The sequence below is a fragment of the Miscanthus floridulus genome, chromosome 16 (genome assembly GCF_019320115.1).
Source record: "Miscanthus floridulus cultivar M001 chromosome 16, ASM1932011v1, whole genome shotgun sequence".
Taxonomy (NCBI): domain Eukaryota; kingdom Viridiplantae; phylum Streptophyta; class Magnoliopsida; order Poales; family Poaceae; genus Miscanthus; species Miscanthus floridulus.
The window spans coordinates 86,976,316-86,986,797 of record NC_089595.1 but is presented as its reverse complement, the minus strand read 5'-3'; the positions used below and the strand labels follow the sequence as shown (position 1 = coordinate 86,986,797).

The 10,482-nt window shown below is 48.6% G+C and overlaps 1 pseudogene; it reads left to right on the top strand.

Moving 5' to 3' along the window:
• Nucleotides 1-2,185: 2,185 nt before the first annotated feature.
• On the top strand, nucleotides 2,186-5,524 carry LOC136510974 (protein YIP4a-like; annotated as a pseudogene).
• The last annotated feature ends 4,958 nt before the right edge of the window (nucleotides 5,525-10,482 follow it).

Genomic DNA, 10,482 nt, shown 5'->3' with positions numbered 1-10,482 from the left:
TCAAGATCCCCCGTCCCCATCCTCCTTTTCATGGGGGACCTGCTTCCCCTTTTATAGGCGAAGGGAAAGTGCAGGTTACAAAGGAGAAAAATGAAAAGAACAAGAGAAAGAAGGAGGCTTCTAGGGTTGTCGGGTCCTTCTCATTCATACGGGTCCCCCCGATCCAGTAGATGTCAATAGAGATGGCTCCATGTCGTGGCCCTATTCGTCACTGGCGCCATGCGCCGGCATCATCTGCCGGTCATGGTGTTCCACTTCGTCTCGGCGGACGTCGTGGTGAACTGACGCATCTGTCAGCGTCCGTACGAGGATTAGGCAGAACAGCACCGGCACGTCCGACACTGTTCTTGATGTGAATCCCCAGGTATGGTCCGTCATGGCCACGGGTTACATCGAAGCGTGCCATCCTCTTCCCTGGCATCAGAGTTTTGACCCAGGCCCATACGCTTGGACCTGGAGTGGTTGGCGGTGGTATGGGTCCCCGTCGGACGAGACGGAACCCGCGTCCTCGAGGTCGAGCGAGACGAAAACCGCGACCTTGGGGTCAGGCAAGACGGAGCACGCGGCCTTGGGGTCGGGTAAGACGGAGCCCGCGGCCTCGAGGTCGGGCGAGACGGAGCCCGCTGCTTTGTGGTCGGGCGAGATCTTTTAATATGTCTCGAGCTATCCGGAGAAGTTAGCGTGGACGCTAGCTACCTTGCTTTGGGTATCCCTAATATCGATACCCGACACTGAGGTTTTCAATTTCTTTAGCTAATGGTTTGTGTGGGGCTAACCCTCTAAGATTATGCTAGGACCCACCCAGCTTACCATGTAGGTACGTCACTGTATGGTGGTGGTCTAGTGCTCTTTGTTCAGCTCCTTATATTTTTCTGATCAGTCATTGCTTCCTCCATTGGCTTATGGATGCATTCCGGTTGGCAGTGCTGTTGCATGCCCCCATGGCACGTGAGATATTGCTGGCCTGTTCGTTTGGTCGTATTTGACTTATAAGTCATGGCTTATTAGCTAACGAATAATATTTTTCTCTTATATCAAACCATCCAATAGTATTTTCAGTCATGACTTATAAGCCAAACCAGTCTAAACGAACAGGGCGAAGATTAGATGGATCTAATGCATAGAGTTTTCGAGATGGTTAAATCTGCCCTTAAGACTGGCCACAACGTAGCGGGTGCTGAAAATCATCATGCCCATGCCACCTCTTCCTATGCTTGGAAAACCATAGAGCACAGTGTCAGCATCGATGCTGAATTATGGTAGGACCAACTCAACAGTACAAGATTTTTTTGATATCTCTCACCTTCACCAAAGAAGAAAATCGTAATAATGTGTTTAAAAAAAAAAGAAAATCGTAATTTATTCATTGAGCTTCGATGCATGTACATCATGACTCGAGTAGGATGTTTTCGATTCCAGCATCGCCTCCTGCAGTGGTATGCTTCAATGCATGGATCTCTCTCTTCGTTCAGTCATCGGTTGCACACCACGTTGTGGCTAGTCTAAGAGCACGTGCTCCCACACATGCAACCGAGCATCGAGATGTGTTCCATTTTTTACTCGTATAAAAGCTCATATATACCTCATGGGATACGTATATAGGGTGGAACCCATGTACCAAGCACATGTCGTCAGAACAGAACAACGTGGTCTTATCATGTCACCGTCCCAAAACAAAACCAATTGCCGTATTCGTGGGAGCATGAGCCCTTAAGAACATATATAATTTATGTCTTGATCAACTAGCAGGTAGCACTGCCAGATCTGCTAGTATTAGCTTTAGGTTAAGGATGCACAATTTGGTACGAAGGGCACGCAAGCTCCGTTTTAGTGTGTTAATAATGGGTATGAATCGTGGTATGGATCGAAGATGCATTTTGATCTTGATGAGACAACGAGCACGTAGGCATGCCATGCGAACGTACGCGCCAAACAAAACACGAGGTCTGCCGTCTCCACGGCACGGCACGACACGAAGCCACAGTCACCGTGTGTTTCGCATCGCCGATCGGATCCCCCGTCCCGTCGTCCATCGTCCCACTGAACTCCACGTGTTCCTTCCTCCGCTTCCCTCTCCCCGTCCAGGCCTCCTTGAATTGGCTCACCATACGCCGCCGTCCTCCGGTGGTAAACCCAGGAGAGAGAGATCAGGGATCGCCTCCACTGATCCACCCGCCCGCGCGCCATGTCGTCGCACCCTCTCCACTCCTCGTCGGGCCTGTCCGACATGGACGAGATGGCGGCGACCCACGCGCACGCCGCGCGCTCCCAGGAAGGTTTTCATTATCGGAAATAAAAATTTATCGGAGGTTATGGATAAATAGGATAAGTAAGATATATCGGAAATATCAGACCAAATTCAAAAAAAATTTAAATTGTTTTGAAAAAATTCCGTAAAATTTGACTTGAAACTATTCCTAAGCTATTAAACATCACTGGTTCACAGATAAAAACAAGTATAAAACATTATAGTGTGGGATTGTCGCATGGCTGAATTTGGGTTGTCTGTGTAGAAGCAGGAAAGAAGAGAAAAATTTGGCCGATGTCAAATTTTATCAGACCCTGTGCATAGAAAGAAAATTTGGGAAATTTTCGTGAATTTCGGCCGATAAAAAAAACCTTGAGTCCCAGGTCGTCGTCCTCCCCGCCGCCACGCGGCCCTCCTCCCCTCCCCGCGCCTCCATCCCCGTCTCCTCCTCCGCCTCCGCCGCGCCTCCCGCCCAGACCGCTGCCGCCAAGCTCCCATTCTCCGCAGCGGTGCCCGCATCCACCTCCGCCTCGGGCTCCATCTCCGTCCCTATACCTATCGCCTCCGACGGGTTGGGCGGCCCCGAGCCCAGCACGCTCACCGAGCCCGTCTGGGACACCGTCAAGCGCGACCTCGCCCGCATCGTCAGCAACCTGAAGCTCGTTGTCTTCCCCAACCCGTTCCGCGACGACCCTGGCAAGGCGCTGCGCGACTGGGACCTCTGGGCCCCTTCTTCTTCATCGTCTTACTCGGACTCATCCTCTCCTGGTCGGCCACCGCCAAGAAGGTATCCCAGCATTACCTACACTCGTTCAGCTACCTGGAACAGAATCCCATCGGTATTCAATCAAATTTGATCTAACACGATCACTATGTTTGGAAACCAGTAAAAATGCCCAAATGCTAAGTGCACAAGTAATTCAGTCATTATAAGTTTATCAGGTTGGCTAGGGACCACCGCGACATCCAATGTTAACGCTTTGATCACTTACATGTTGAGTGCAGCAATGGGACTACTCTGTGTGTCTCTGTCCCTAACCTCTACCTCTGCCACGATTCCGTCATCTTTGGGCTAAACAGACCCCTAATGCCACTGCATTTCAGGCATATTAGAGTCTTAGAGATAATACGGTAAATTGACTGATTGCCTATGTACTTTACGTTCATTAATTGTCTGAGTGATTGTAGTGTAAAAGTTTCGTTGGTTAAAAGGAAAAAAAAGTAGTGTAAAAGTTTCCAAACCCAAACTTTTTTAACTTTCTGGTATCCCCATAGAATGTCAAATTGGGTTCACGCATGTTGAAGCTATTCATATCCAAAAACAATATGCCTTAGATCATAATGGGTCAGTGTACATTTCAATTTTAGAGACTTCGAATATTCTTCCTAGACTTGGTCAGTGAAATATCTGCTCCAATGTTCAGTACAGTGGCCTCTTATGGAAATACACCCATAGCAATGAACAACGATTTTGAAGTTCATACAGAGTTTACCACATTATAATTAAATATTCAGGGACAAGTAGCTAGGTCACAGTATCTTAGTGTACTGTAAAACAGTAGATGACTTTAATACTTCAATAGAATGTCTTTAACCACAGGTGCGCACATGCTCCTCTAATGTATGCTTCATGAACTTGTGCTGTGCATACAAATACTAAGAGTGTAGGTGTATGTGTATTAAGAGAGAATCAGCAAAAGGAAGACCCTAAGGAAGGTGCACACTCGTCATGGCATACGAAATTGAGAATAATAGCATGTTTTGTGAGAGACAGTGAACTTTTGCCTTATGAAAAGAAAACAATGTCAATCTAGGAGTTTCTGTTGAGCTGACATGGAACACTTTAAGGGTTGAAGCCATATGTGTTTATCTTGCCTTCAAGAATTGAGCACTAGTAAGCAGTACCAGGCTTAAAACATACCACTCTTGACTCTCAATGTCTAGCTATCACCGATATAGGAGTGTATCTAAGCAAATTATATTGTTTCTGGTGCTCCAAAATTGAAAGGGCTTAAGGATATTCTTCCAATGTTTCGGTGGAAAGAACACCCTCTAGAGTGTTTGGAAGTGCTAAAGATAACCACTTTGTAGGGTTTTTGTTCCTTGAACACAAACACTTTGCGGGGTTGAGAATATGCTGCTGCCATCTCTTTCCTTCTGAAGTTCTACTGGATGTGGATCTTATCTCTTTGTTGTGCATAGGCAAGAGATGGCAAACTATGATTGATAGTTTAGTATCATAATTTTTAGATATTCCTTTCCTTCTGTCAGAACCTTAGCCTATAATAGAGCAGTATTAATTCTTTGTAGACTTAAGAACTCAAACTATACTGATATTTTGTTTCTTTTATACAATGTGAAGTATTGTATCCCATACTAATTTCAGTTGCTTGGTTTTTGTTTCTGTAGTCTCAAGTGTTCGCTGTTGCCTTTGCCGTATTAGCTGCTGGTGCTATAGTTTTCACACTCAATGTTCGACTGCTGGTACGCCCCTCTCCTCTCCTCTCTTCTTCTTTTTTTTTGAAAGTAATCCTCTCCTCTCTTCTCTCTTATTGTGACTTGCCACAGCACCCATATTGCCATATCAGCTGATACCTGACATTGTAATATTTGGTGATGGCTGTAATGGTTTGCTACAGGGTGGGCACATAATCTTCTTCCAAAGCCTCAGTCTTCTCGGATACTGCCTGTTCCCGCTGGATGTGGGGGCTCTGATTTGCATGCTTAAGGACAGTGTCATACTAAAGATGGTCGTGGTGACGGTAACATTGGCATGGAGCTCTTGGGCAGCATACCCCCTCATGAGTGCTGCTGTTAACCCAAAGAGAGGCCCTGGCGCTGTATCCCGTGTTCCTCATGTATATCTCAGTTGCCTGTCTCATAATTGCTATAGATTAAGGCGGGGATTATGGTTTCTATAGAACTATCAGAAATACAGGATTTTGTTTTGCTAGGTAGATCGATCATTTTTTTTGAAACATTGGCAGGAGCGCTGCCATATCATATAAGAAGGGAGCAAAGGTAGATCGATCATCAAAACGCATACTCTTTTCTTTTTGGCAGCGTACAGATCTTGGTTCGCATTGTTATTGTAGCTTTTGCTGACTGCTTCAATACCTTATTTCAATTTTGTTCAAGAAAAAGTCGCAGGGATTTAGTAGAATGTAGTCAATCAGATGTTATGAATGTTGTATAGCCATACAGATATCTTGCTGTTTCGCATCTATGTAAATAATCTGGAGTGGACTGCTGAAGACTGAATGAGTCAATATATGCACTCTGTTTTACCATTTTGTTTTGGTGCGTGGACTCTGAACAGTTAGCTTGCTCGGTTCTCGTTTTAAGGAAGTACTTGATGTATTTGGATGATGGCGCTCTAATTGATTTTTGTTAACTTTCTGGCTCTTTGCCGAGGACCTATCTATATAGAAGAATGCTGCAAAATAGTACAGTAGTCATACTATTTCTCAGCATCATCGTCATCTGCAAAAGGTGACTCAAGTGATGAAAGAAACTGCTCAAATCGACACGAACTGTAATTGGAAATGCCGTGGCTGCTCATCCATAAAGGTTGCTGTTGCTATCCTACATGAACAGAACGGACCTGCAGTCTCCATCCAGTCCAGACCTCCGATCCGAGCCCTGACTCTCTGACTGTACGCACGACTGAAGACCGGCACAGATCGGACTATCAGAGACCACTCTTGTTTTTCTGAGTTTTGAATATTTGATGCGATTGATCCCCCATCTACGCGTTTAGCCTCCACAGTTTTTTCGTAGATCACCATGACGTCCTAGATCATTCGCCGCCGGTGCGAGTACTTACTCGCTCCTCCTGGGTCCAGGTCAATGCATGCCGCCACAGCCACTACGACGACACCGCACGGCCCCGTCAAGACGTCGACGAGCCAGTGCGCGTGCTGATCTGAGGAGAGCAGCGCATGCGTCACCATCGGAGGTCAAACTACTCGTTCCGTGTGCTAGAGTCCTGCGTTCTCTTGGGTCGCCGTGGAAAACGTATTATTAGGCTTCGTTTCGACTTTCGACGCAGCCTGTGTGAAAAAAAAAAAACTCTTATGACTGTCTCTTCAACAATGGTATACAAGAGTAATTCATTTTCACACAAACTCCACAAAAGGACCGTGTGATACAGGGTGCACAGGTTCACCAATAGCTTCATGAGACCTATTTTTTGCCGAACATTTTTTCAAAACAGCTTCATGGGTGAAGCTTTTTTTCTCCTTTCACAGAGGGGTGAAATTGGGATGAAGCTGAAAAAAACTAGCTTATTCCAACTTCTTTTCTCACATGTGGGCCCTAGTAGTTACAAAAAGACTACATGTGCCTTGGTGTGTGTGTGTGGTGGGTGGGGGGGGGGGGGGGGGGGGGGGGGGCGAGGACCGTACGGATGCCAAAGCGCGGTGGGCTCAGCCACTGCAGGCGTGCCCATCGAGGCCTCCCTTCAAGGCCAGGAGGGGCGCGCGCGGCTTCGGCTAGGAGGCCAGGGTTACACATTGCGTCGGATTTGACCGAAAGGTTTTGGGAAGAAGAGAGCCGAGAGGATACAGAAGAAGGGCAGTATAGTCATTTAATTCGTTTGGTCTATCCACGTGGAGTTGTTTTATCAAATAAGGGTGACCAAAACAGCTCAGCTTCATTAAAAAAAAGCTTTCCATAAAGTTAAAATCCCGAATAAAGACTTCACTGATGAAGCTGTGCCAAATGGGCCATACTCCCTTTGGGATCCGATAATAACATATTCTCCGTATACTCATCAAGCAGTGTTAGTGGTAGTGATTTGCGTGGAAGGGGTCCAATCCAAATCGACCTCAAAATCTCAAAGGTGTCGCAGCAGCGAAGGCTTCTAAATTTAGGCAGGACAAACACACGAGTTCAAGGAGGCTCCAATGCAAGCAAAGCCTCAAAACCCGGGAACGGGAAGGGCGCGTCTGCTTCGTGCTACCTTCCGAGTCTTTCCTCGGCACCTCCCTCTCTCGGTCTCTCCCAACACGCCGTCGCCTCCTATATTAGCACGCACACCGTCCAAAACCGCACCGGCCTCACGCTATTTTACGACCGCTAGCTGCGCCTCGATCGACCTCCGTCCTGGTCATCGTCAATGACCTCGATCCATCATCTGGTTCCTTCGTCTTCGGTCGCCGGCGGGCGGGCGGCTATGTTCCCGGAGGCGGTGGAGGCGGAGCCTATGGCCGGGTCTTGTTCGGTGGCGCCGGCGGGCACGGACCAGCTCGACCTGGAAGCCGCGAAGCAGCTCATCCAGCTGAGCGGGGGCGACGGCGCTCTCGCCGACGAAGCCGGGTCGGAGAGCAGGAGCGCGGACAGCGTCAAGTGCCGCAGGAAGGAGAAGAAGGAGAAGGAGGCGGCGGTGGAGAGCCGCCGCAGGAGGAGCGACGGGAGGATTCCTGCCGCCGGGAAGGATGATGGCGGCGGCGAGTCGGATATCAAGTGCGTGGACAGCTTCGCGGCGTGCAGCGCCACGGCGGCCGACGTGGTGGAGAAGGATAAGGTTGTGGTGGTGGAGAGTTGTCGTCGGAAGACCACCGCCGCTGAACGGTTTCCCGCGGGGAAGAAGGATCGCGACGGCGGCATCCTCCGCGGGGAGGCGAGGAAGAGGCCGAGGTTCAGGTTACTGGCGGATATTTACAGGGACACGGAGCCGAGACGGCTTACGGCCGGTGGCTGCGAGGGCCATGCGGATCTTGATCCACCGGAGGGCGAGAGGAAGAAGGAGAAAAAAGAGCGCGGCCGACGAGGTGATCGCTGTCGATGCAGAGGCGAGCAAGGCGAGAGGATTGGTACAATTAGCTAATAGGCGTATGTAAGTTAAGGATCGATTTGCATAGAGACATAGGTCATAGAGTAGATAGATGGCACTTAATGTGTTTGCATTAAGGTTTTAAATAGCCGGCTAAGCCATTTAGCTTTCTATGTCTAAAAAGAGGCTATAGCCGGCTATATCGGGCAATAGCGGTAGCTAAGGGCTAAAATGTACATAAAAAAATTTAGCTAAATTCTTCTCAAACAGCTATAGCCGGAGATAGCGGAGGCTATAGCCGGAGATTTAAAACCTTGGTTTGCATGCGTGGAAGCTTCAAATGTCGAACGGTACAAAGGGCCTGTTTAGTTCCCAACTTTTCTCAAAACTTTTGTTGTTTTATCTTATCTTTTGGCAAAATGGATCTAAACACCATGGGCAAAAAACAATAAAACTTGGGCTACAAAACTTTTGGCATTTGGAAACAAGAGGCCCAAAACTTGACAAAAAATGTGTGGGGGGGCGAGCCGAACGCCCACTACCCCGCACCCACCCACCCCGTCGCTCGGGTTCTATCCATTCCCCCGCACCCACTCCCCATTGCTCTCGCTCTCTCTCTCCACGCAAAACCTAGCTCCGCATGCCGCTCTCGCTATCGCCCGCCGCCACCGCTCTTGCACTCAGCCTCCGCTGCCGACTAGATCCAGCTCCTCCTCGCCAGCCCCTAGATCCAACTCGTTCTCCCTAGCCGCCAGATCCAGATCCACACGTCGCAGATGGACAACTTCAACGACGACGGCTACGACGACGGCGACCGCACCAAAGACTTCCTGTCACAGCCTGATCCGTATTTCCCCGCCGACAGCTACGACATCTTCAACGACGCGGCATATCCCTTCCCGGGCTCGAGCAGCGTCAATGCTCCCTCATGTGGGCATGGCAGCGCTCGACCTCAACTCCCATGGTGAAGGGTGGCCCAGAATGGCGGGCTATGAGGGCCTCCTTCGTTCCGTCCTGCAAGGTGGAGGCATCGACGGCAGCATGGGCCACCCTCCCGTTCATGTCCGCAGCGGTAGTCGTACCCTTGGCTTACGAGCGGCTCACAGTGGCGATGGAGGAGGCGCCACGGCCGCTCGTGCCTTGTCGTCATCCTCCGGTGGTGGCCATGGCCCTCCTTTACCTCCTGTGACCGCCGGCGTGCGCGGCTTGCGTGGATCTGCATCCGGCGTGCATGTCGGATCCAGGAGCCGCGGTGGACATCGACGACCCGCAGCTGTTGTGAAAGACAACTTCGACATTAACAATCAAAATTTAGCTGAAGACGATGAGATCCAATAGATCTTTCCAAACGCTCAAGTCACGGTATATTTTCAAACCCAGAAAAATATGCTATGTGTTGGATTGTTACCGTTTTCGTAATGTATGTACCTATTGTTGCTATGCATGGATTAGGCTAGAGTCGACAGGGGAAATTGGTCAGATTGAAATACCGGGACACTGTGTGAAATTTGGGTTGACCAAATTAATAAGGGTAATTGCGTGAGAGGAGTCATGAACGAGACAGGGATGAACGAGGTCATAGAAAGGTATTATGCAGCGACCAATTTGGTCCATGATAGAGTGCAGATCGCTAATAGGATTAGATAATTGAAGGGATATTGACAATTCATACAAAGGCTGCACAATGACACTGGCTTAGGTCGTAGAGCTGATGGCACTATTGATGTAACTGATCAGTGGTGGGAAGACAACACTAAGGTAATTGCCAAACTGCTTGTTTGTTGTTTTGCATGTAGTAAGCTGTACACTAGCTCACAATGATAAGTTCTGCAGGGCCACCCAGACTGGAAGAAATGCAAGTTGGGGTGGCCAGATTACATCGATGAATTGGACCAAATGTTCCATGGTGTAGCTGTTGATGGCTCCACCTCATTTGTTCCTGGAGAAAGTATGACTGTGGATGAGAAAGACGAGGAGGACCCACCTGAGGACCTTGATGTGCAGACCCCTATTAGCATCACTAGCCACAAGAGAGCAAGCAGCACAAGCACCACTGGCTGTAGTCCGCGCAAGCTACCCAGCAGTTAGGAGCATGAACAAGTTCATGAGCGAGAACATCAGGATTCAAGCTAAGAGGAATGTGATGATGTAGAAACATTTGGATGCCAAGCAGTAAATGGCCCAGCAGAAGGAGATTGCCAGACATGAAAAGATTAGGTATGTGCAGCAGTTGGCTAGAGAGTGTGGTGTAGAGGAGACAAATCGATAGTTGTGGTATGTTGTGCACAAGATCACCAAAGATGAGGATAGTATGGAGTTCTTCATTGGCACATCTACACCTGCAAGAAGGCTGGCCTTCATTGAGCACTATGCCAGGGTCAACCTCTAGATCCTCTTATCTTAACTATGTCTGTCTTTTTCACAATTCATATCATGTGAACTATGTCTGTCATTGTAG